This window comes from Copadichromis virginalis, linkage group LG3, assembly GCF_057382275.1.
Source record: "Copadichromis virginalis isolate Kocher_CV1m ecotype Utaka linkage group LG3, C_Virginalis_male_GT1.1, whole genome shotgun sequence".
Taxonomy (NCBI): Eukaryota; Metazoa; Chordata; class Actinopteri; order Cichliformes; family Cichlidae; genus Copadichromis; species Copadichromis virginalis.
In genome coordinates, this window is record NC_140620.1 from 22346839 (window position 1) to 22370212 (window position 23374).

Consider the following 23374-nt stretch of genomic DNA (forward strand, 5'->3'; position numbering starts at 1 on the left):
AAACATGACTGACAGCTTGTTCATGAGGTCGATTCAGTCTGTCTGTTTGTAAAACGACTTTGTCAGCGAGATGGCTTCATCCATTGTTTTCTGTGGGATTAATTAAGATGTATTACCTCACTGGATGGTCAGCAGTTATTTTACCACTCAGAGGAACCAGTCAGGCTGAAAAATCATTTGTTTCAGTGAGCTGAATTAACCGGGTTGCACTGTAATATGATTCTACTGCTGAAGTACACACAGGTACAAGGATTAATAAGGACATCAAGGTTTGTGTGTGTTGTGTGTATGTTGTGTGCGCAAATATGCAGCTCCATATTCGTATTCTTGGACTCTGCTAGAATAGCTTTGTATGATTCCCAGTTATCAACTGAAACAAGCTCCTCACCTTTTTAGCAGCGGCATCCTGTCAGGGCAAGTAAGGCAAGCAGTGTTTGCCAAGCAAAATCTAAAATCAGACATCATTAAAATCTACCAAAGTGGAAGCGATCTCTCTCTTTTCATCTTAACTAGCTTTCTGTCATAACATTTTTAAATTCATCCTTAAGTTACTGTAATTTTGGAAGCAAGGTTAAAGAAACAATAATATTGTTAACTTCTTTATGATCCAAACAACCTAAACGTAGAAATACTTTCTCTTTTCACATAAAGTAATTTACCGGCAGTGCTGGGATCCCGACAGCAGGAATTTCAGTGCATTTTAATGATAAAAGTGGATTAATTACATATTCAACAACCTTGCAGCCAGAGAGAGAGAGAGAGAGAGAGAGAGAGAGAGAGAGCGCGCGCGCTCAGCTGTGTTAATGTTAGAGCTATCACCTCACAACTCACAAAAAGGTCCCTGGTTGAGTCTCTTCATCAGCTAAAAAAATCAAACCATACATTTAAGGGTAAAAGCAGAAATTTGGCCTCAAAAAGATAGAAACCTTCCCACTCACCGATATAATAAATGAGTGAAGAGCAGCCTGAATGCTGATGGGTTAAAATCTGAAATTGGTTCTGGCTCCTGTTTCTGTACTCTCCTCCCTCCTCTGCCTTGTCTTCTACCCACTTTTCCTCCTCTGCAGCCTTTATCAAAACACATTTCTCCTCCTCTTCCTCTTCTCATTCTCTAATTTTCCTTCCCTGGTGTCCCTCCTTTTTTCTTTCCCCTATCTCCTCCGTCTACCCCTCTTGCCTTTGTCTTCCTTATCCTTTAAATTCCCTTTAAATCTCATTCCCTCCTCTCATCATTCTTAATCCCGTTTCTTTGGTCTTCTTTTGTTTCTGCCTCTCTCACCCCTCTGTCTTCATCAGAGAAACACAATTAAATCGAAAATAAAAAATAAGATCATTACAACAAATTATAAAGTAAAATAAAAGAATATGAAAAATAAAGATAAGAAAATGAATTAATGAAGAAGTCTATTAACCTAACCCTTTTAAATGATTAACTAAAATGCGAATAATTAAAAAAAAATACAGAATTCCATTATTTAGTTTAAATGATTTAAAATTGCTATAAAAAATTGGCAAAATAGAATTTGTAAAGTATTTCTTCTTAAATCTGGCAGCAGTCTGAACCCTTTGTGGTCTGATTGTGGAACTGAAACTGAAATGTTATCTCTCTAGTGGGGAGGGAGCGTGAGCTCGTGTGTGAGGTCAACAGTTATGTGGTGGAGATATCACTCAAAAAAACGCTAATTGTATTACACATTACTCTTACTTTTCTTTATAGTAATGCAGATGAAGTTGATCTACATTCCTACACTCACCTGTCATCACAGTTGTGATGATACAAGTGGCAGACATGTGCTTGCCCTGAAGGGGGCTCAGCCTTTGCAGTTACAGTAAGGAGCTCAGTTATTCTCAGTCATAAGAGCCTCAGAGTGACCACAGCTCCTCATTAGTAAAAGAAGATAAGGCAGTTCAGAATGCCACCTGGATACGTTTTTTGCATATGCCGCAGTGAGAAAACCCTTGAGCCCAGGCCACAGTGGAGCAGCTATGATCTGGGATCACCTTTTTCTGTGCCCACGTTTGAAGAACTGGAAGTGGAGGGTGAGGAAAGGGAGATCTAAGCATCTAAGCCGCAGAAATTCAATGGATGGATGAATAAAATGAAAATTAACTCCTCCCTCACATAGCTTCCAGCACCTCCATAGCCCCCCCCCCCACACACACACACACACGCCCCGTTGTCTCTTCCCCCCCCTCCCCCAGTCTTCACCACCTTGTCTATCCTCCCTCCCCACGTTCTTCTCTCGCCCCCCCTCTTAAAAACGAGAAGCCCTCCTCCTATGACCCTCCACTCCTTTTTACGCGCCGTGCGTAAAGCTTTTCAGTCCGTGTCCAGAGCGCACAGTCCAGCAGAAGAGAGAGCAGGAGAAGAACATATGTGCATGTTTTAAACACCGATGTAGAGTGTGTACGTTTACATTTGGCTCTCCGTGCAGGAGGTGACTCCGTCTTTAAAAGTGTCCTCGGCTCCTTGGAGGCTCGTTTGGGGGCCGAACTTACCGGCGGGTTCCGCTGATCCAAAGTGACAGAGGCGCGGATGTCAGCGCTGCCTCAGACAGCAGCCGAGCGATTGTTTCCTAAAATAGGGCAAAGGACAACCGAGACCTCGCTTCCCGCTCCAGGTTGGGTAAATTCAAAAAGACATTGGAGAGAGAAAGAGGCGGGCAGAGGAGAGAGACTTGTAAGCGGGACTTACACACGAGGATCCAGAGGATGGGGATTTAAACTCTCAACCAACGTCAGACACCCGCCCCTTTCTTCCTTTCTTTTTGTTAATTTTTTCCCCTTTTAAATTAGATTTCAAGTTTTTGTTTTATTTATTTATGTTGATGGCAGCCGGGAGCCGCGTGACTCTTCCCGGGGTTTTCCGCTCGGGCTGCCAGGGAAAGAGAGGGGAGAGATCCGAGATACGAGAGCGGTGCCGGGACCCGAGCTAAGCGCTGAGCGCCTGAGAGGAGAGACTCGGAGCAGGTCAGTGTGTCAGGAACGCACGCACACCACGCGCTCACACATGCACCTGCTGTGTCAGTACAGGAAGCATGCTTGTACTGTAAGCGAGCACACGTGCACTTATGGACGCACGCGCACGCTGATTTACAATGAATACAAAATGCGCGCGAGAAAAAAGAGCGAGCCTTCAGATGTGGGGCTAATTTACTTTTCGCACTTTTATTTTTTATTAATAGGACGGCCTTATTTTCTTTTCACGGTTCATTTCCGTTAATCCAATTTCACATTGTTATTTAATTTATTTGATTTTCACGTAAAAAAAAAATTACAAGTAATTTAATACTTATTTTTAATATTTTAGTTCATCCTATTTCATGAATTAAATTTTTATATTTTCTAATATTTTCCTTTTTTTGATTTTTATAAATTTATTTTATAAATTTACATTTTATGTACTTTTTCACTTCATTACACACACACACACACACACACACACACACACACACAATCAAAATATATATTAATTTCATTTAAAATTATTTTGGAGTTGTTATGTATGCAGTATTGTGTGTGCCTCACTGGTCTCACTTAGACTCTGGTGATTATAAAGAAGACACCCAAGAGTATGTCTTCTTTATATTGTGACTGTGAATGTACACACCAGAAGTAGGTACTGTGTTCAGAAAGTTTTGGCTCTAAAAGTTCTAGTTCAAGCTTTAGTTTTAGTGTTATTTTGGTTTCAATGGTCTCCACGTTGAAAATGTGTCCTTTAAAAGCAAATGTTGGTTTCGCACGCAGCGCTGATATGCTGTTAAATGAGAGAGAAACAACAGCGCCGTGATTGCACATGTTCACTGCTTGTCTTATCCTCCCTGCGATAAGGAGCGCAGCTGTTTAAATATTAAACCATCATTTCCAGCAGAAATCTGTCCTGCACACTTCTCCTCCAACGATTCGCCCACAAACACTCACTTTAATGTGTGCGTCTGAGTGTCAGTGTGGCTTCTGAGACGACAGAAAGGTGCAGGCTTAAGAAAAGTCCTAATGTTGGTTGTTTCTGTCGGAGGTCTTAAAAAGAATCAGAGGCTTAGTGAGGTTTCCTCTCTGAGCTGATAGCTGGTGACTTGGGATGGGTACCGCACCGGTTCTGACATAAATGGTAGTAACCAGATCGAAAAGCAGCGCACATTTCGGTGTTTTATTTCCTGAGATGTCATACACTTTGGATTCTAGCCAATCATTTTACCTTTGCAAGCATAGTAGGCGGGCCCAGGTACGTACATTCTTTTAGAGCAGAGCTACAGATTAAAAATGCCCAAGGCGAAGTGGTCAAAAGTCTGGCTGTACTTCATAGCAAAAGATGTAAACTCAGCAGCCTGCAACAAGTGCTTTAAGCTGATACTGTGCAAAGGAGGTAACTCCTCAAATCTGATGAAACACCTGGCAATGTATAGCATTTTTTAAAAGCTGAGAAATGCACCGTATTTGATAGCTTGCTGCGAGACCTCACATCGAGCACATCTACTGCGGGTGTGGTGCCTGTTATCGGATCCGGAGTTAGCAACATCCCCCAAGAACCCGAAGAGGAGAGTCCTGGCCCCTAGCCCTGCCAGTGTAGCAGAAATGATGAGGATGATGATGGCAGCAGCAGCCGTTCTTCTCTGTGTGAGTAGCTTAATGTTGTTCGTTTGTAATTTACGCTGAGCACAAGTGTAATTTACGTTGAGTAGGCTAACCACGTTATTAAATTAATGCATGTAAGGTGAACTAGCAAACACCGTCGTAGTTACATGCGGCTGTCTTCTTGTTTGATGGCAGATACTCCCTTCACCCTGGCCAAAAAGGCTAAAATGACCAAAGAAAAAAAAGTGGAAAACAGTTAAACATGAGAGGTTTTTGGACAAAGTTTGTGTTTTTTCCATTGTTTAAGCACTGCTTCCAGCTAAGAGTGATACCATAAATCCCCTATAGCTGCAGAAAAGGCTAATATTGTTATCTTTTTACAAAAAAACAGCTAAACATAAGAGGTTTTTGGAGTTTTGAAGTTTCGTTCTTCATTCTTTAAGCACCGGTTCGAGAACTGTTTAAGCACCGGCACCGTTTCAAAAGTACCGGTTTGGTACTGGTATCGGATAAAACCTAAACGATCCCATCCCTACTGGTGACCTGCTTCCAATAATTCATCCGTCTGACCACATTTTAATGTGGCCACCTTTTAAATGGTACACACTGTTCCTGGATGTTGAAGTTCTAACATAGATGTTGTTCATTAGATGAACGGATAGTAAATCCAGCTTGAGGAAAACAAGCTTTTCATTTCTGTGTACCATCTGATTCAGAAGTCAGCAAATTACTTAATGGACCTTTGAAGTCCTATGTGACAACATTTAGTCCCATTGACATAAAACCTGAGACCAGCTCACAATATCAGCTGTGGGAAATTAATTATTAGCTATCGATGACCAAATTGGTGCTCCGCTCGGCATGTGTGTCCAGCGGCCTTAATCAAACACGCCTACGCTGCCGCCTGGTCCAGAGATGCACATTGGATCCTGAATCATGTGCAGCTCCTTCCTGTTTGCCATTTGTGAGTCTGTAGAGCAGCAACAGCTCTCTGAAAGCTCTCAGTGGAATGGAAGCTGAGTGATCAGGGAGAGTTTGTGCTGCACAGGTGAGTTCACGAGCACCTTCCTGCTCCTGGAGGAGCTCCCGTTTAGCTTTACAGTATTCATGCTACAGGTGCTTGTTGACTCCAATATATCTGGTTAATGTTTACTGTGAGAACGCCTGGGTGTCAAGTATATTCAGGTGCGTATTAATGTTTGGAATGACCGCTGAGTCAATTTTACTTTTGTGTTTGGTCAGTTTTGTCCTGTTTTCTGATACTAGGAAGGCAACAGTATGACAGTTTGAATTGAGGCATTAGTGCTTTGAGCGCATTGTTTGGAAGCATTGCCAGCAGAGACGCAGCTCTTCTGTTCTGTTCATAGAGTTCTTTAGATAAGTGTACTTTTTCAACCCAGTTTCGTGCCAAACAGGAAGGTATCATTTCCCAAACTTAACCAAGTAGCTTTTTGTGCATAGTGCGACAGTCACGTTAGGGAAAACAGTGGCTGGAACAGCAAAGGTTATGGTGAATATATGTAATGAACTTGCAATCTAGATGCATTTAGAATGGCTTTGATGATGGAGATCTGGTCTATAATTGATCTATATGAGTTGCTGTTTCAGAGCAACTTTGCTGCATCAAGTTGGCAATAAAACAGCAATAGGATAATAATTTTGCAATTGAATGAGGTCAAGTTGCCAATTACATTCAATCTCTATCCATTTTTTTCTCTTGCTTTTCAGGGTTACAGAGCTGGAGTCTATCTCAGCTCATGCAGGGTGAGATGCAGGGTAAACCCCTGGACAAGTAGCCTATTTATTGCAGAAAGAGTTATAACTATTCCTAGTCAATTTAAAATCACCAATTAACCTAGCATACATGCTTTTAGGATGTGGGAGGAGTCCGGTGTACCTGAGAGAACACACATAGACATGGGGGGGAAATTAGCAAAGTCCACCTAGAAGGGTGCTAGCCGAACAGTAGATTCAAACTGAGGACTTTCTTCCTGTGAGGGGATGGCGCTAACCACCACATTACCATGCCACTCCTACATGATTATCTGTTTGTGATAATACAGCAATTAAGTTAGACGTCTAAGTTAGACTGCATAACAGTGATAGCAGCCAGTCCAAGTTGGGTTTGGAGACAAACTGCCGCCCACAAGAAGACCTATGCAATGACCTTGTGAAGTTGAATGTGCAACACCTTCCACATCTGGGGGACTATTTGGTCTCCACAAATTTGCAAAAAACAAAAAAAAAAACAAACCCCTAACCTAAAATCAAAATTATATTAGTACAGGTTTAGTCTAGTTTTTACTCTCGACTGAGCAATGGACATAAATCAGTAGCTTTCACTACCTTAAGGTTCTTTTCAAGAAGAAAATTCACAAAAAGCTTTGCAATACAGAATAAGATGCATCAATTGAAACAGTATAAAGATATAAAACCGAATACAGGGAAGTCTGTACAAGTGAGTCTTGAGTTAGTTTTTAAAAGTATCAATAGTATTCACAGTCCTTAGGTCCAGTGGAAAGGAGTTTCTATCCAGTCTTAAAGACTAGTTTTCAGTGGCTAAACCTAACCAAGTAGCTTTTGAGAAAATGTCCAGAATCACAAATTAATAGATTAAATGATGCAAGTGTTTTAGTGTTTGATGAACTGACAAGAAAATGTGTTCCTTTTGCAACCAGAGTCGCCCCCTGCTGGTCATTTGAGAGAATGCAGGTATAAAGCACATCTGTATCAGCTTCAACTTTTAGACCCATGTTCTTCATACATATATGGTCTATAGTTGCAGTTCTACACTTTCATGGATATTTTCATGTGCACTGAACTTTATGTTTGGCAGCTTTACAGTGAACTTTGAGCTTTCTGAGTCCAACACAGAGTCATAACGGGTGCATTCAGAATTTGTTTTGAATGTTTTTTTTTTTTTTTTTTTTTAAACTGTGCAGGTATATTAACAAGGAGAGGAAGACTTACTTCACATACACTCACTCCATCTTGACTGCAGTAGCAGATTGTGACTGACAGAGCTGGTTTACAGTCACTCGATGTTCCAGGCTCTTTAATCTCCTCCTCTGTTGGATATGCCACTTTTGATTGATTACAGTGAATCAGACTTTGATGTGTCAGTCTGACCGGTCAATCGATCAGTCACTGTCACTCACCGAGCTTGTTCTGACAGTGGCATCACTCATACTGCTAGTTTCCTCCAGCTGCTTGCGCTTTCTCAGGCTCATTTAATCTCATTGAGTCTTGTCAAGAAGTAACGGCGTCTGCTTGGATTGACCGTTATAAACTGAGACTGATATGTGTTTTGAAAGAGTGCTAATGGACATATCAGAAAAATCAAAACATGAATACTGAATAGAAATTGATTCACGCATGAATGATATAGCGCTTTAAATCTGTCAAACTGCAGCTCTGAGTTGAAGTTTTGTCTGCTTTTGCTTGCAGGGTCTAAATCGCTTTCTGTGAAATACAGTTGTTGGGCTTTCAGATCTCTTGTTCAGGTTATTTAGCTTCGGTGTTCTTGTTTTCAAGGGAGATGAATGTTGAGATGTCTTTTGAATGGGAGAATATATTGTTCTAAAACCTGCATATATGTTTAAGCATTGACGAGCAAGCTGCTGATTCCATATAAGACATTGAAGCACTTCCATACCATCAGTGATGCAGGTCTTTGAACTGAACACTGATAAAAAGCCTGGGTGGTCCCTCGCCTCTTTACTCCAGGGACACAGCATCTGTGGTTTCCATTTTAGTTCATTCCACTTTAAATGACCTCTGGTTTAGAGGCGACAGCAGTGTTTCTGGATCATGGCCATTCAGGTTGTGTCTTTTTTGCATGATAGAGCTTTGACTTGCATTCGTGAATGGCATATTCCTGAGCCAGCGCTGTAAATTCCATATCAGAGTCATTCCTGTTTTTAATGTAGAGCCACCTGAGTGCCTCAAGACCACCAGATGAGCATCCAGTACTGATTTTTGTCCTTGTCCCATGTGCTGAGATATTTCTCTTTCTTGATTTTATTATGTGCAGGAGATGATATTAAAAGTCTTTAGAATTTGACCCTGAGGAACATTATTTTGAATATGCTTCACTTTTTTTTTGTGAACCACTGCCTGTCTTTACTTCTGAGAAACTGCCTCTGTAAGATCCCCTTTTTGTACCCAGTCCAGCTGTTTCTTTTTAGCACCAGTTATTTTTCTAGCTTTGTTTTGTTGTGTTTCCTCACAACATTTCTGAGATGCATTCATTCCATCAAACTCAAACTAATAATAGTTTTCTCATGTATTTAATATCTGATAGGTTTTCTATTTGCTGTTGTGAATAAAAAAGGTGTTTATGATATTTTCAGTTACTGCATTCTATTTTTATTTGCATTTTGCACAACATCCCAACTTTTTGTCATTGTTGTTGTACTTAATAATAATTAAAAAAAAAAAAGCAGTAGCTAATTCACCTTCGACACAGTTTCCATGGTGTCAGCACCATCATTTGAGCTGCATATGTGCCACCACAATGCTTAACCTGAATGAAAGGGCATAATATTGTGGTATCTATCTTTTCTGCAGGGGACTGCATCCATACCATTCAACCAAATATTGGTCCTAATTGACTCTCCTTTATCAGTGTTACCATGGCACTGGCATCTAATAGGAACCCACAATGTGCCACCACAGTGCACTCACAAATGTGACCAACAGAAAATGGGAATGATCCCGGCATGTACAACCAGCGCTTCTCTCAGTGTGTCTGTTCACATGGTTACATAATCACAAAAAGCCCCACACTCGCGCACTCAGGCCTCACCGCCAATCACCCCGCTGCTCGTGTGTGTTGTCTGATTTCAGGGCACACACATAACACACACCAGGACTGAGGATGTCAAGGTGTGATTCCCTCAGTGTGTTTTCCCCATTGTTTCACTGTTTCTCCTGTCTAATGAGCACACCATGGCTACAGATGTTGGGCAATTAAAGTTACAGGAAGCCGTGTGAGAGATTATCAACAGCCACACACACACACACACACACACACACACACACACACACGGAGGGTGATCTAATGGCTGCTGGCAGCTGAGCTTCAACACGCAGCTTTGCAGCTTTTCCCCCTGAGGCAGCAAATGTTCTGTTTTAGCCCCGCCCTCCATCTCGCTATATCACCTTTCAATCATTCTGATGGTCAGCCTCCTATCCTGAAGGTTGTAACCCGCCATCATCTCCTGAAATATATTTTCTCTCTTGTCTACCAGAGATGGAAGTGACTTCTGTCTTACAAATCAAGGTCAAACATCCAAAAAGTTGATTGATGGAAAACTGTAACAGAGACCAGTAAGTCTCAAGCTGTGGTTCCTAGTGTGAGTGGTATAATAATTTACTCCACCACCAACCCCTCCAGCCTCTAGCTTTGGACTTTGAAGAGGAAAAGTCATGATGTTGTGATTTAAAAACAAGAAAATAATGGTGGGAAATTCAACAGCCACTTTATTTGGTATGTCTTGCTAGTACCAGGTCAAGACACCCATTGACCTTCACTACTGCTTTAATTCTTCATGGCATCGATTCAACAACGTGCTGGAAACATTTCTTTGAGATTTTTGTCCTTATCTACACAAACAAATCTGCAGCAAATTTGTCAGCTGCATATCCATGATGAGAATCTGCTGTTCCACCACATCCCAGAGGTGCTCTACTGGATTGAGACCTGCTGACTACTGAGGCCATTGGGATACAGTGAACTCTTTTTCATATTCAACAAACAAGTTTGTGATGAAGTTTTGTGAAATGGTGCGTTATTCTGCTGGAAGCAGCCATCAGAAGATGAATACAGATTGGTCACAAAGGGATGCACGTAGTCAGCAACAACACTCAGGTACACCGAGGGCTGTAAATTTGAAAGTGCTCCATCCAAGCAGGATGAATCTGTGCGTTCATGCCACGTTCTGACGCTACCATCCAAATGTAGCAGCAGAGATTGAGACTCATCAGACCGGCCAACCTTTATCTAAGCGTCTGTTGTGCAGTTTTGGTGAGTCAGTGTGAATTGTAGTTTTGGTTTTCTGTTTTTCCTTGCACCTGGTGTGATCTTCTGCTGGTTTTACTTTAGCCCATCTGCTTTAAGGTTTGACGTGTCATGCCTTCAGAGATGCTCTTCTGTATTCCTTGGTTGAGTTGTTATTCGAGTTACTGTTACCTTTCTATAAGCATGAATCAGTCTGGCCGTTCTCCTGTGTCCTCTAGGATCAACAAGGCATTTTCACTGGATGTTTTCTCTTTATTTGAAACATTCTCAGTAAACCCAAGAGATGGCTGTGTGGGAAGATCCCAGTAAATACTTAGATCACCCTGTCTGGCATCAACAACCATGCTGTGTTCAAAGTCAGTTAAATCACCTTTCTCCCCATTCTGATTCTTAGTTTTAAAATGCAGCATGATGTTGACCACATCTACATGGATGCATGTACAGTGTTAATGCCATGCAATGTGACCATATATACCAGGTGTACCTAATAAAGTGTCTGGTGAGTGTCTATAAGTGATCCATTTGTTTTTAAACGGTTAGCAATTGTTGAATTTGCTGCTGTAACATGAACTTTTGGGTTGAATCAAATCTATCTTTTTAATCTGAAAGATAGCTGTGACATGAATTTAAGCCTCTTTTCTAATTTTGCCTTTTGCAAAGTGTTAACCATGAATCTTATCATATCTGTGCACGTAAATCTGTTGTGGGATGAGTTTTTCATCATTCCGTGTCTTAAATATGATGCTTGACAGACTAGTTGAACAATATGGGATCAACAAGACAAGGTTTTTAGAATATCAACAAATTAAATCCATAGTAAAAAAGAAATTTAACCTCAGTCAAGTTGAATTACAAACACCACTAAGTGCGGCACATTTTCTTACTCTTAAATCCCCCAAATTATTATCTAAAATATACAGAACACTTTCTAAATTAGATGAATCAATATCCCTTCCTACTGCAAAGTGGGAAGCAGATTTATCAGTCAACCTAGACCAAAACTTCTGGTCTCAGATTTGCTTAAAAACTTTTAAATTAATTAAAAATCCCAGTCTGCAATTAATACAATACAAAATACTTCATAGAGTGCACTATACAGGTCATCGGATGTTCAAGATGGGCTTTACATCTTCCAACAACTGCTCACACTGTCAAGGCAATACACCAGACAATTACATCCACGCTCTTTGGTTCTGTCCACCAGTGCAAAAGTTTTGGCGCGAGATATGTGAAGACTTATCAAAATGTCTGAAATGTAACATTCCAACCTCCCCCTTAGTGTGTTTGTTGGGCAGCTTAGATAATGTCACTTCAGAAAAGAATATAGCCCATATGATCTTCACTGCCCTATGCATAGCCAAGAAAACAGTCCTCATGAACTGGAAAAATAAAAACAATCTTAATTCTAACCAATATAGAAATTATCTATTAGATTACATTAGTCTTGACACAGCCTCTGCCACCACATTAGATCAATTGCTCTGGGCCCCTTTTATCAGCTCCATCACCTAGTGGGGGTGGGGGGTCATAGTTTGGTCCCGCCTTCACTGTTGTGATTGGTGAGGGGGTAGGGACAGGCTTAGGGCGTCGGGGGGTTCCCCGGAGGCATCTTCCTTGGGGGGCTCAACCCGGGGTAGCGGTCACGTCCAGTTGAGGGCTCTGTTGGCTCTCAGGTGACTGTTTCCTCGCGGCTGCGTGCAGCGGGGCTAGGGGAAGGTCTGTGCTGACGGACGCGGGTTACTGACCTGGCAACCTGGCTGCCCCTGGGTGGGTCCGGGATGGGCGTGAGGTTCTGGGGGCGCTCCGTCTCTGGGCTGGGGCCCGGGCCGGGCCTCGGGGGCTCGGGTCCTGGTTGGTGTGTTGCCGGGGTTGTGGGCGGGTGGGTGCATGGGGGCCCGGCCCTGGAGCAGGGTGCCGCCGGTGCATCGAGCCGCCTGGGGGGCTCTTCAACTGGTGGGGGGGGATGGTCACATCTTGCAGGAGCTTTCTTCTCTCAGGAACTCTCTGCAGGAGGGGGAGATACAGGAGAGGTGGAGGAAGATCTCAGCCTGGGCGTTTACCGTCTTATGTAGTCTGGAAGATGTGTGGTTGGTGGGGTGGGTGCAGTTTTCTCTGTGGTGGGGTTGGGTGGACTGTCCAGGGCTCTGTGGAGCCGGGGGGCGCTACTGCACTGGGCCCCGGTCTGATGGGCCTGGGCCCCCCTTCCCTGGCGGGTCGCGGAGGGTGGGAGTGCCTACTGGGGTCAGCGGGGGAGCTGGCCCCAGGGAGGGGTTACCTGCCCCTCCCTTCCTTCCCTCCCCATCTCCAGCTGCCTCCCTCTTCCCGCTCCTCCACAACCACCCACACATGCAGGGCCTTGGAGTGGGGGTATGTCACCAGGGTGCAGAGGAGGCTACCCCCCCCCTGTCCCCTTCTGGCTGCCTCTGCCTCAATTTTATCCCACAACTTAGACATTCACATTATTCACACTCTCATTACACATACATATAGGATCTTGGGGGTGGGCACAATCACGGAGTCCAAATCACCATCAGGGTGTATACCTCACCCCTGACGTCGTTGCCCACCTCTCAATTTTAAATACACTTAGACATTGAGGGCTAGCAGGAGGGAATATGCGCTTACCTGCTGCTCCTTGGCAGGTAGCTCCATGCCCTCCTGGGTTTTAAATGCACCTTAGAACACATATGCATCAACACTACAATGAGCGGGTGGAGGGAGGTTTGGAGTCTTCTCCCACCCCCATTCTCTGCGGCCTGCTGGAGCGGGAGGGCTAGTAGGAGGAGTTGGCCGTCCGACTGCGGTCTGGGGTGTGGGGCCTCCCTGCTGCTGCGGAGTCGGGGTGGTCTGCCTCTCCCCACCGCAGGGAAAAGGGTAACACCACCTGGGTCTGGGTGCAATTCCCCCCTCCAGGGGCAAGGGTACCTAGACCCGGTTTGTAGAGTACGCTTGGGGAGTGTGATTGTGTGTACAGCGTCTCTTTATGTCTGTCTCCACGTTGGTTGAGTGTGGAGTGAGTGCATATGAGAGCATGAGGGTGGGAATGGATGTTTGTGTCTGTGTGTGCCTGTATGTCTGTGTCTATATGTCAGGTTGGGTATCAGACGCCACCTCTCTGGGGACATCTCAGGCCCTCCAAGGTTTGGAGGCCTATCTCCACCCACCACCACTTCCCCTGCCGGTGGCGGACTCCCTCAGGTGTCGGTGTGTTGGTGGTTCTTTGTGTCTGGGGGTGGGCGTCCGGGTACACACCGGCTCACTCCTTGGCGGCCGCTTGTCGGGGCCTGGGGCCTGGGGCTCGCTCGGGCCCCTTTGGAGGTGGGGTGCCCCCGGCCTCTCGGCCTAGGGCTCGGTCACTCAGGCGCAGCTGGGGGCCGGCGGAGCTCACGGGCGCGTCACTGCAACTCCCCCTGACTTCTGCTCCGCGGCTGCTGGGCGAGCCCTCATCTGGGACTCTCCTCAGCTCTTACTGGGACAGTGGCGCGGCTGCCCCCCTGTTGGTCTTCCATGGTCTCTTGTGTTCTGGGGGCCTCTGGATGTCTGGAGTTTTGATCTCCTCCATACCCGCTTCACACCCTGGAGGACGGGGCTGTGGCCCCCCCACACTCCCTAGCAGATCATTACATGGAGAAACCTTTGGAATGCAAGCATGCTGATCCACACAGGTATGCACACATGGGTATTCACAGACGCGGACTAAAGCTTTCTTGGCTGCTGCCTCAAAGCACACTGTGCGCTGTCTATCTTGCGTGCTGCACAATATCGTTTATTACTTAGTAAATACTGATATCTATGACTAGCTAGTTTATTGTGATGGTGCTTTGTTTTCTCTATTATTATGTTGCTCTTTGTTGTTTGCTGTCTCCTCTGTTTGTTTGTTTGTTTGTTTTTTTTCTCCATACAGGTGACCCAGGAGTTTTTTTTTTTTTTTTTTTTTTTTGTCTCTCTTCCCCCCCCCCCCCCCCCTTCTCACCGTCTCTTCTCCCCTTTGGTTTTCTTTCTTTCTCTCCCCCTCTCTCTCTCATTCATTCCCCCTGTCCTATTTATTAAAAAAAAAAAAAAAAAAAAATGACAAAGGATGAACTGAAGCTCTGCCATCACGTAATGTCGCATACTGCTGTTTCTGATGTCATTTAGGAAAAAAAAAAAAAAAAAAAAAAAATAAATAAATTAAATATGATGCTTGATGTGCAGCTCTGATCATTTGAATCTCATTTGCATTATTACAGAACGTTCAATATGATTTGTGCTCTCAGACATTATTTGCTGATGATGTGCTCGTGCCCGTCGGAGCATCTTGTTAGTCTGAATGAGCAGAGAAAACAAAATGAGCTAGGCGGGTTAATTAAGAGGTCTCATTTAAAACTGTACATGTCAGCAATCAGATAATCGAAGAGCATGGTTGCACATGGCTTCATTTGTTCATTTCTCTAATATTCTTTCTTCCTCATCACTTCCTGTCTGTTTTTTTTCTCCATTCTTCTGTATGCAACACATAACTCAAAGTATGTGAACGATATCTAAAAAGAATAAAAAGAGCAGCAAGCCATTTACATTGGAGAATTTCCAACTCGATGTTGGAAGTTGGAGTTGATTAAATTATTGTTTTTATCACACCAGATTGCTTCATTCATTGTTCAGAGTTGTAAAAATGTTTGTGTAGCTGAACAACTTCTCCGAACCACCAGCTTGTTTGCCTGCAGTGGCCACCCTTAACTTGTCCCGTTTCTGATTTATGTTAATCCTCTACCGTGTGCCCGTCTTCATCTTTCTCAGATGAGTTAATTAAACCTGACATTATTACTGAGCTTACAGCTGACTTTGTTTCAGCATTCAACCATAAAACCACGTGTTTATCTCCTTATCAACAGACGATTACCACCCACACTCGCAGGGGCTGTTAGTGTTCCATTAGTCGTGCAACCACCAACTTCACTCTTTTAAGAAGTCCACATATATTGATTCGGTTTATGTGTGTTTGTTTTGTGTGCTTATATCTTTATGGCTTGAAAACATGTTGTAAACATGGCTTTGAACTTTACATCTCATTTTTACTACCTTTAAAATCACTCACTGATGCCATAAGGTTTATGACTTCGGCTGACCCATTTCTTTCAGTCTGTCCTTGCATGTTTTCTTTTTCCTGACTGTCTTTTTATGTAAATTGGATTTTGTGCATTTTTATTGCATCTGTGTAGTTCTTGTTTACTGCTTAGCTCCTACCTTAGCAATACAAGCAAAAGGTCAAATGCAAATTATATTATACGAATCATAATAACAAATTTTTGTAGCTTTTTTTTTTTTTTCTTTTACACATTCCAAAACTATCTTACGAAGTGGTTTTTAAAGAATACACAGAAGGAAAACAAATACAAAATAAAAGTATAATAGAAATGAGAGAAAACACCCCAAATTTGAATGTGTTACTTAACAGGCCATGGGGCAGGCCATGATTTCGGCATGCAGAAAATACAACGAAAATGCAAAATGACCAGAAAGGGACAAAGTAACTATAAAGACTGCAAACAATGAATAAAAATCTTCAGAATTAGATTTTAAATGACCAAAAAGAATGCACAATGCCCACAAATGGATGCAAAAGGATAAAAGATCTAAAATGACCAGAATGGCACACAGAAATAAGACATACTAACAAAACAAGACAATGCCCTCCCAGATCCAAAATGACCAAACTGAGACCTAAAAAGAGCAAAATGACCATGAAACAATCACACTGACAAACAAAAGAATCAGCATTAAACACAAAACATGCAAAATAAAACACAACTTCCTTAAATAAGAAAGAAAACCCTCACAAATGGCTGCTATAGTAGGGTCTACCTTACAATATAAAAAGGGCCTTCAGGCAGCTGTTGTTGTGATTTAGTGCTTTACAAATAAAACTGAAATGAATTGAAAGGTTAATGCTAAAATGACTAAAATGGTGAAAAGAAGACTGAAAATACTAACCAATATCAATCATAAAATGTGTGCAATACTGCATGATATTAGTCAAATATAACACAAATTAGAAAAGATAAACCCCCACATTTTACAAATTACAAAACCGAGGCATACAAAATAGCCAAAATAACATAAAACAATGTTACTGTGAATATTATGCAAAAAAAGAAAAGAAAAAAAAAAAAAATCACAAAATATTGCTGTAAACTTAGCAAAATGCGTAAAGTCATACAATATGGCAAAATTAGAGAATTAAAGAAAATTATAAATGGGCAAAATGACAACAAAATCAGACATAAACTTAACAAATTATGAATAACAGGTACAGAAGGACATAATTTCCATGAAATAAGAAGAAAATGAGACAAAATTAGATGTTAAGGAAGCACAAATCACCAAAATCAGACATGAAACCACCTAAACATAATTTGAAATCCCATATGGCCATAAAGACAAGAAAAAAAAAAGAGATATCAAACAAGCAGAAAGATGGAAAACAAGACAAAGAAAATTAGATGAGAAATGATATATAAAATGATATTTTAGCTATCTAGAACTTTGGAGGACTTACTTTGACCAAATGCCAGCAAAATGTGCATGTTTTAACTGAGAATCCAGAAGGAATTATCATAGAAGGCAATATATAGAGAAAGACAGGGAACCAAAGGTAGAGCCTTGAGGAACACCATGAATAAATCTAATATGGGTCGGAGATGTCACCATTCTGGTCTATGCATCAACTTTGTTTTGCATTTCCATTTTCACTAAATAGGAGAAGAGTCTATTGAAAGAGGTGGATGTTAACCTAACTAAAACCCTAACATAGGGTGATTGATGGTGACCTGGATCATGTTAATAGATGAACCATTATTTGAGTTTGTGTCCACTTCCTAAGTTGTCATTGTTTCTAAAATTGAAAGATCTGTATTTATATCCACTTTATACCTCAATAAACTTTTTGAATTAAACTGTAAGTTTTTAAAATGCAATTTACCTAATGTAATAATTCCTCATATCTTCAATAGGAAAAATCACCCCCACAGTACTGTTTGAGGGTTGTGAATCACTTTTTATTAGACCAACAGATAAGGTCCCACTGGGTACAGAGGAGGATTAAGAACTCCCCAGCAGAAATGGACTTTTCTGTGTAAACAGCAGCTGCGCAGATGTTATAAAATCATAAATCTTAAACACTTTAATTTAGCAGAAAAATACACAAAGCACCAAAATGGTTTTTAAGTGTAAAAGTAAATAGAGGTCTTTTCCTTTTTATCTCCTGTCTCAGCTGAGTTCGAAAGATTTTTCCCGGTGGATAGAGTTGACATTTACATCCTGCAGCTAGACTTTTCCCTCCCCTCCCTCCTTCCGTCGTTTAATTTCACTTCAGTCCATCTCGGCTTTATTGCTTTGATAAATCCTAGACTGTCAGACAGGTGGCCTGCAGGTGAGGAGCATGTGAGCAGCTGCACAAATCCAGCAGTGTAGCTTCAAATCTGCTCATACACGCCATCTCCAGTCACTTTGTATTATTCACACTTCAGTCCTTTTTTTTTTGTTTCTCATACTCCTCTCTCGTGTTTTGTCTTTACCTTCTTTGTTTGTCTCTTTGTTCTTTGATTCCCTCCCATCATTCCTCCTCTCTTTCTTGTCATCTTCTGTTAATGTTTGTCTCATTCTTTTCCTTCATTTCTTTCTCCCTGACTTCGTCTGCTTCTCTTCCCACATGTATCTCCTGTTTCAAAACCTCTTACCTGATAAGAGGTTTGTGTGGGTGTATGCAGACCTTCTGACTGCTACATCTGATATGTCGCAGTTCTGAACCCTCTCCAGATAAATAAATTAAAATTAAAACCAGAAGTAGAATAAGTAGAATGCATTTGTCCTATACACCTGTGTAGGTGACATTCACAGCAGAATAACAACACAGAGGCACCTGTTAGAACTAGTATTAATAAAATACATAAAAAAAATTTTTATAAATAAATCAATACAGTTAAATTGAGACTGGTATTGTCTTGAATTCCTCAAAATTCATAAATCAGGAAAAAAATATGGGACTGACACATTAAATTAAAATCCCAACAATCAGATAACCCCATATGTTGCTATGCTGCTTTCTTTGAGCCAGAAGTGACCATATTTGTAGAATAACGTGACCACACCACTAAGTTTAAGCCTCAATATGATCCAAATGGTTGAATTATACCCACATTTTAAACTTGCTTTCCTTTGGTCTTTCATTGGTAAATATGCGTTTTGGGACGTGTAGCTGGAGTCAGGATAATCTTTAACCTCACCAATTAGCCCGTCCTCATTTATTGTTCCCCACCCATGAGCAGCAGGATAGCAAATAAGGAACAGGAGTTGAACAAGAAGCAGAGGCAGCCAGACTGGAAACAGGGCAGTGTCCCGAAGTGCTGGTGTGCCTAACTATTGCCTGTATGGCCTGAAAATAATAGGGACAGCATTTTTTGTTCCTCAGACCTTCAGTTTGACTCCAATTATTTTTGTCTGCTGTTTATCTGAAGTGTCAAAGAGTCTCCGAGAAAGGCTGTGAAAGTTATACTATACTGTACATAACTACAACTTTGTCCCAGAGGGTTCGGTCTCTCACTCTGTTTGGATAACAATATACAGTAAATACTGAACAGATAACTGATTCAGACTGAGGAGATGGCTGCACTTTAAAAGGTTGAGTATTTGTGCTGCTTACATTTAGCCAACCCCCCCCCCCCCAAAAAAAACCAAAAAACCTAAGAGTTGTTCTGTCAGTTCTGCTCAGTGTTGACAAAATCCCCCAAATGTTAAACATGCTTTTGTATTTTCTGGTCTCCACTCGTACATAGATACTCATCCTCTCAGTCTGACGCTCTCTCTGATGCTTTCTCTCTCTCTGTCTCCATTTAGCTGCACATCACCAGTCTGCTGATTTATTCATCTCTCATTTTTTTTAATTCTCTGTCACATGCAGCACCTCTATTTTTGTCCTTGTCCCAGAGAGCATGAGCAGAAAAAGCATCAAGTATAAATGTGCATCACTGTACTGAGTGTTTGGCAGTAACAAGCCTTCACATATGTTCAGATGCTTCACCTAATTCACAATTGATCACTGGAAGTCTTTAGTTTCCTGATGAAATTAAGTGTTTTCCCTCAAATTATACATGATTATCATATTCAGCTACAGTTTGAATTAGACTTAATCAATTTCAGAGAAAATCAATGCTGAACTTTAACAGTCCATCTGTCTCCAACACTGCACTGGCATGGCCTGGAGTCAACTTGGTGACCACCCGTCACTAGGTACATACATGCATATTCCCAGACTGGTTGGTGAGTGGTTGTTGAATGTTGCCAACTGTGGGTAGATGTATTTGCAGGAGTCCACTCTGCAGGTGGGGGAGAGTCATAGGAGAGGTAGAGAATAAACTTCTGTCTTGTGAAGTCTGGGAGATGATTGAATGTTAGGGTGGGTACAGTTTCCTCTGGGGTGGGGTCGGGTGGGCTGCCCCGGGTCCTGTATGGCTGGGCGGTCCTGCTGCCGTAGGCCCTGATCTGGATGGGCCTGGGCTCCCTTGCCTTGGTGGATGCCGAAGGACGGGGGTGCCTACTGGGGTCAGTGGGGGAGCTGGCCCCAGGGAGGGGCATGTTGCTCCTCCCTTCTTTTCCTCCCCATCCCCGGCTGCCTCCCTCTTCCCGCTCCAACACACCCACCCACACAAGTAGGGCCTTGGGGTGCGGGTGTGTCAGCAGGGTGCAGGGGAGTTTGTTTGGGGAGTGTGTTTGTGTGTACAGTGTCCATGTATGTCTATCCCTACGTTGGGTGAGTGCTGAGTATTTGTATATGTGTGCATGAGGGTGGGAATGCATGTTTGTGTCTGTGTGTACCTGTTTGTGACGATATGTCAGGTCGGGTCTTACACTCCACCTCTCTGGGAACTCCCAGGCCCATCTCCCCTCACCACACTCCCTGCCAGTAACTGATGCCCTCTGGGGTCGGTGCGTTGGTGGTTCTTGGTGTCCGGGGCTGGGCGCTCAGGTATGTACCAGCTCACTCACGATGACTACTTGGCGGGGCCTGGTGCCCGGTGAGGCCTCTTCTGGGGCAAAAGGGGCCCTCGGGCCTGCGGCTCAGTTCACTCTGGCACAGCTGGCTGCCGGCAGAGCCAGCGGGCACGTGACTGCAGCCCCCTCTGGCTTCTGCTCCGTGGCTACTGGGTGACCCCTCATCTGGGGCTCTCCTCAGCTCTTCCCAGGAGGGTGGCACGGATGCGCCTCTGGTGGTCCTCCTTGGGCTCTCACACTCTGGGGCCTCTGGATGTCTGGAGCCTGGATCTCCTCCATACCTGCTTCATGCCCTGGGAGACAAGGCTATGGCTCTCTACATCCTCTAGCAGACCATTACATGGGGAAACCTTTTGAATACAAGTGCGCTGATCCACACAGGTGTGCACACAGGTGTTCACTGTTCATTGGCATAAACTACACCTTTATTGGTGCTATTTCCAAGCACATTGTGCGCTGTCGGTCCTGTTTGCTACACAACAACATATGCAACAACACACAGATGGTGTGTTGGTGTTGTGTTTAGTATGTTGCTCTGTTTTTTTTTTTTTTTGCTTGTTTTCTCTTTTTCTCTCAACAGGTGATCCAGGAGATTTCTTTTTTCCTTCTTTCTCTTCCCTTCTGTTTTTCTTTTCCTTCATCTTTCTTTCTCCCTTTCCTATCGCTCAGTCATGTCTGTCCCGTCTGTAACAACTGAAAATAAAATAAAATAAATAATAACGAAAGGTCGATCAAAAAAAGTATTTGGTTTCAAACAGCTATGCAGTGCTGCACTTAAAACCTCCCTGTTACTGCTTTGATCCCAGTAACCCACATTTTTCATGGAAGACGTCACTAGTCAGCAAATGCTCAGCAAAACTTAAAGTGTGATACAAACTACAAATGTTAGTGTTTTGCACCATTTGAAATGTGTTGGAATAGCAGGGCATAACTTTTAGTCTGAAGGCAAAAGTTATTTTCTTCTGGAGCAATTACAAAGAGGGTTTTGGTGCATTACCCTCTCCAAATCCTCCAGAATCCTGGACAAAATCAAATCAAACCAAGACCCCATTTGTGCAATATGCAGTCTTTGTATTTTCATTGTAAATTATTTCAGAGGAAACATTTGGAACACTTGATGTGTTATACGTGATGGGTATAATTTTGTAGTTTTTGGGTTGTTCTTGGACATATATTTTGGAAAAACACTGTGGGAGTCTGATACCATTTTCCTACTAGCATTAATCAGGAGAAATAGGCTTGAAAAGGTTTTGGCTTCAACTTCACATAACAACAGAAGCAGGAGGTGCTAATGATAAACAGCTGCTTGAATCTCACTAACCACACAGGGAAGGTATATTTTTAACAGTCAGGCTCATTTTCAACAGTTGATTTTTGCTGAAATGGGTTTTCGTGCTTGGGTGAGAAAGATAGAAGAGGCTTGTGTGTGCCAGAGAGCAGCTTGTCTCTCCATCTGTAATCAACAGTGTGACACTAATCCTCAGACTGTGTGTCGAGTAGGGAATCTCAGTCCCAAAAACTGAAGAGTACGAGCCACAGGCTCTCATTCGGCCCATCCAATCAGGCAGTGATTTATACCTGAATAGGATGGGACAACGGCTGAACTGAAGATGTTGTTCAGGCAGTGACTTCTCAGGGTATTAAGCAACATATTGCTTATTTCCATTTTGTGTTTTTGTAGCTCAGCTCTCATTTTTGGATTGTCAGTCACATATCTTATTTATACATTATTCATTGTTTTGTTTCTGTCATATAAGCTGTCACCAATAACAAACAAATTATGGTACAAAACAGGAAGAAAAATACACAACTAAAAGTTTCACTATTGATTTTCATGACTTGATAAATTGTTGGTTTGTTTCCCTCGCAGCTTGTGATTTACCATCCTTGCTACTCTAGAATTACTAGTGGATTTGTTTGGGTGTTTGTATGTTTGACACGTTTGACACTTGTGCAAACTACCTTTGTGTAAATGTGTAGCTGTCTGTAAAGGAACAGCAACAGAACACTGATGCTTTGACTGTCACAATCAGCAGGGCTGACTGTGTGTCGAGTGAAGGGTGGACCCAAATGCAGACGGAAACAAAATGTGAAACATGACTTAAATAACAAAAAACGAGCCGTTTGAGGCTGGCAAAATAACTGTAAACAAAAGGCAAAATGCAAGGCTAACAATGAACTAAACTGGGTGAGCTAAATTAACTAAAAACCTACAACAGGAACATGGACCTGACATGAGGAAACTTGACACAACTTCTTGGCTTGCAAACAAAGCAGACAATCTGACAATGACACACTGAAAACAGAGGACTTAAATGCACAGGAGGTGATTAGGGGAAGTGCGAACACATGGAGGAACAGCTGACTGACATGAACCTAATGACAGGACAGGGGAAGTGAAACTAAATACAATGAACAAAGAACACACGACTCCTTCAAAATAAAACAGGAAACACTGAAACTAGACATGACAACACGAGCTTAACAGACCTAACACGTGATGAACGATACAAGAACTCAAACATAGAAACCAAGGAAACAATAAATAATAACTGCCTTTCCTTAGCTAAAGCTAAATAGGAATGACACAAACTAATCACAAATCTAAAATGAGACAAATACAAAATGAACTCAGAGCGCTGGGTCAGAGACCCAGCCTGTGACACTGACTTCATCTAATGCCATCAGCAGGTTGTATTTTTTTTTAGTTCAGTCTTTTGTGGGAAAATACTAAAAAAAATATAACAAGAAGAT

At 42.4% G+C, this 23374-nt stretch overlaps 1 protein-coding gene across 1 annotated transcript in view; it reads left to right on the forward strand.

Annotated features, from left to right (window-relative positions):
• Window positions 1-2342: 2342 nt before the first annotated feature.
• npy2rl (neuropeptide Y receptor Y2, like) overlaps window positions 2343-23374 on the forward strand; it is an 84948-nt gene continuing 63916 nt past the window's right edge. The window contains exon 1 of the mRNA XM_085448137.1: window positions 2343-2970. The gene's annotated coding sequence lies outside the window, so the exon portion shown is untranslated. The remainder of the gene's footprint in view (window positions 2971-23374) is intronic.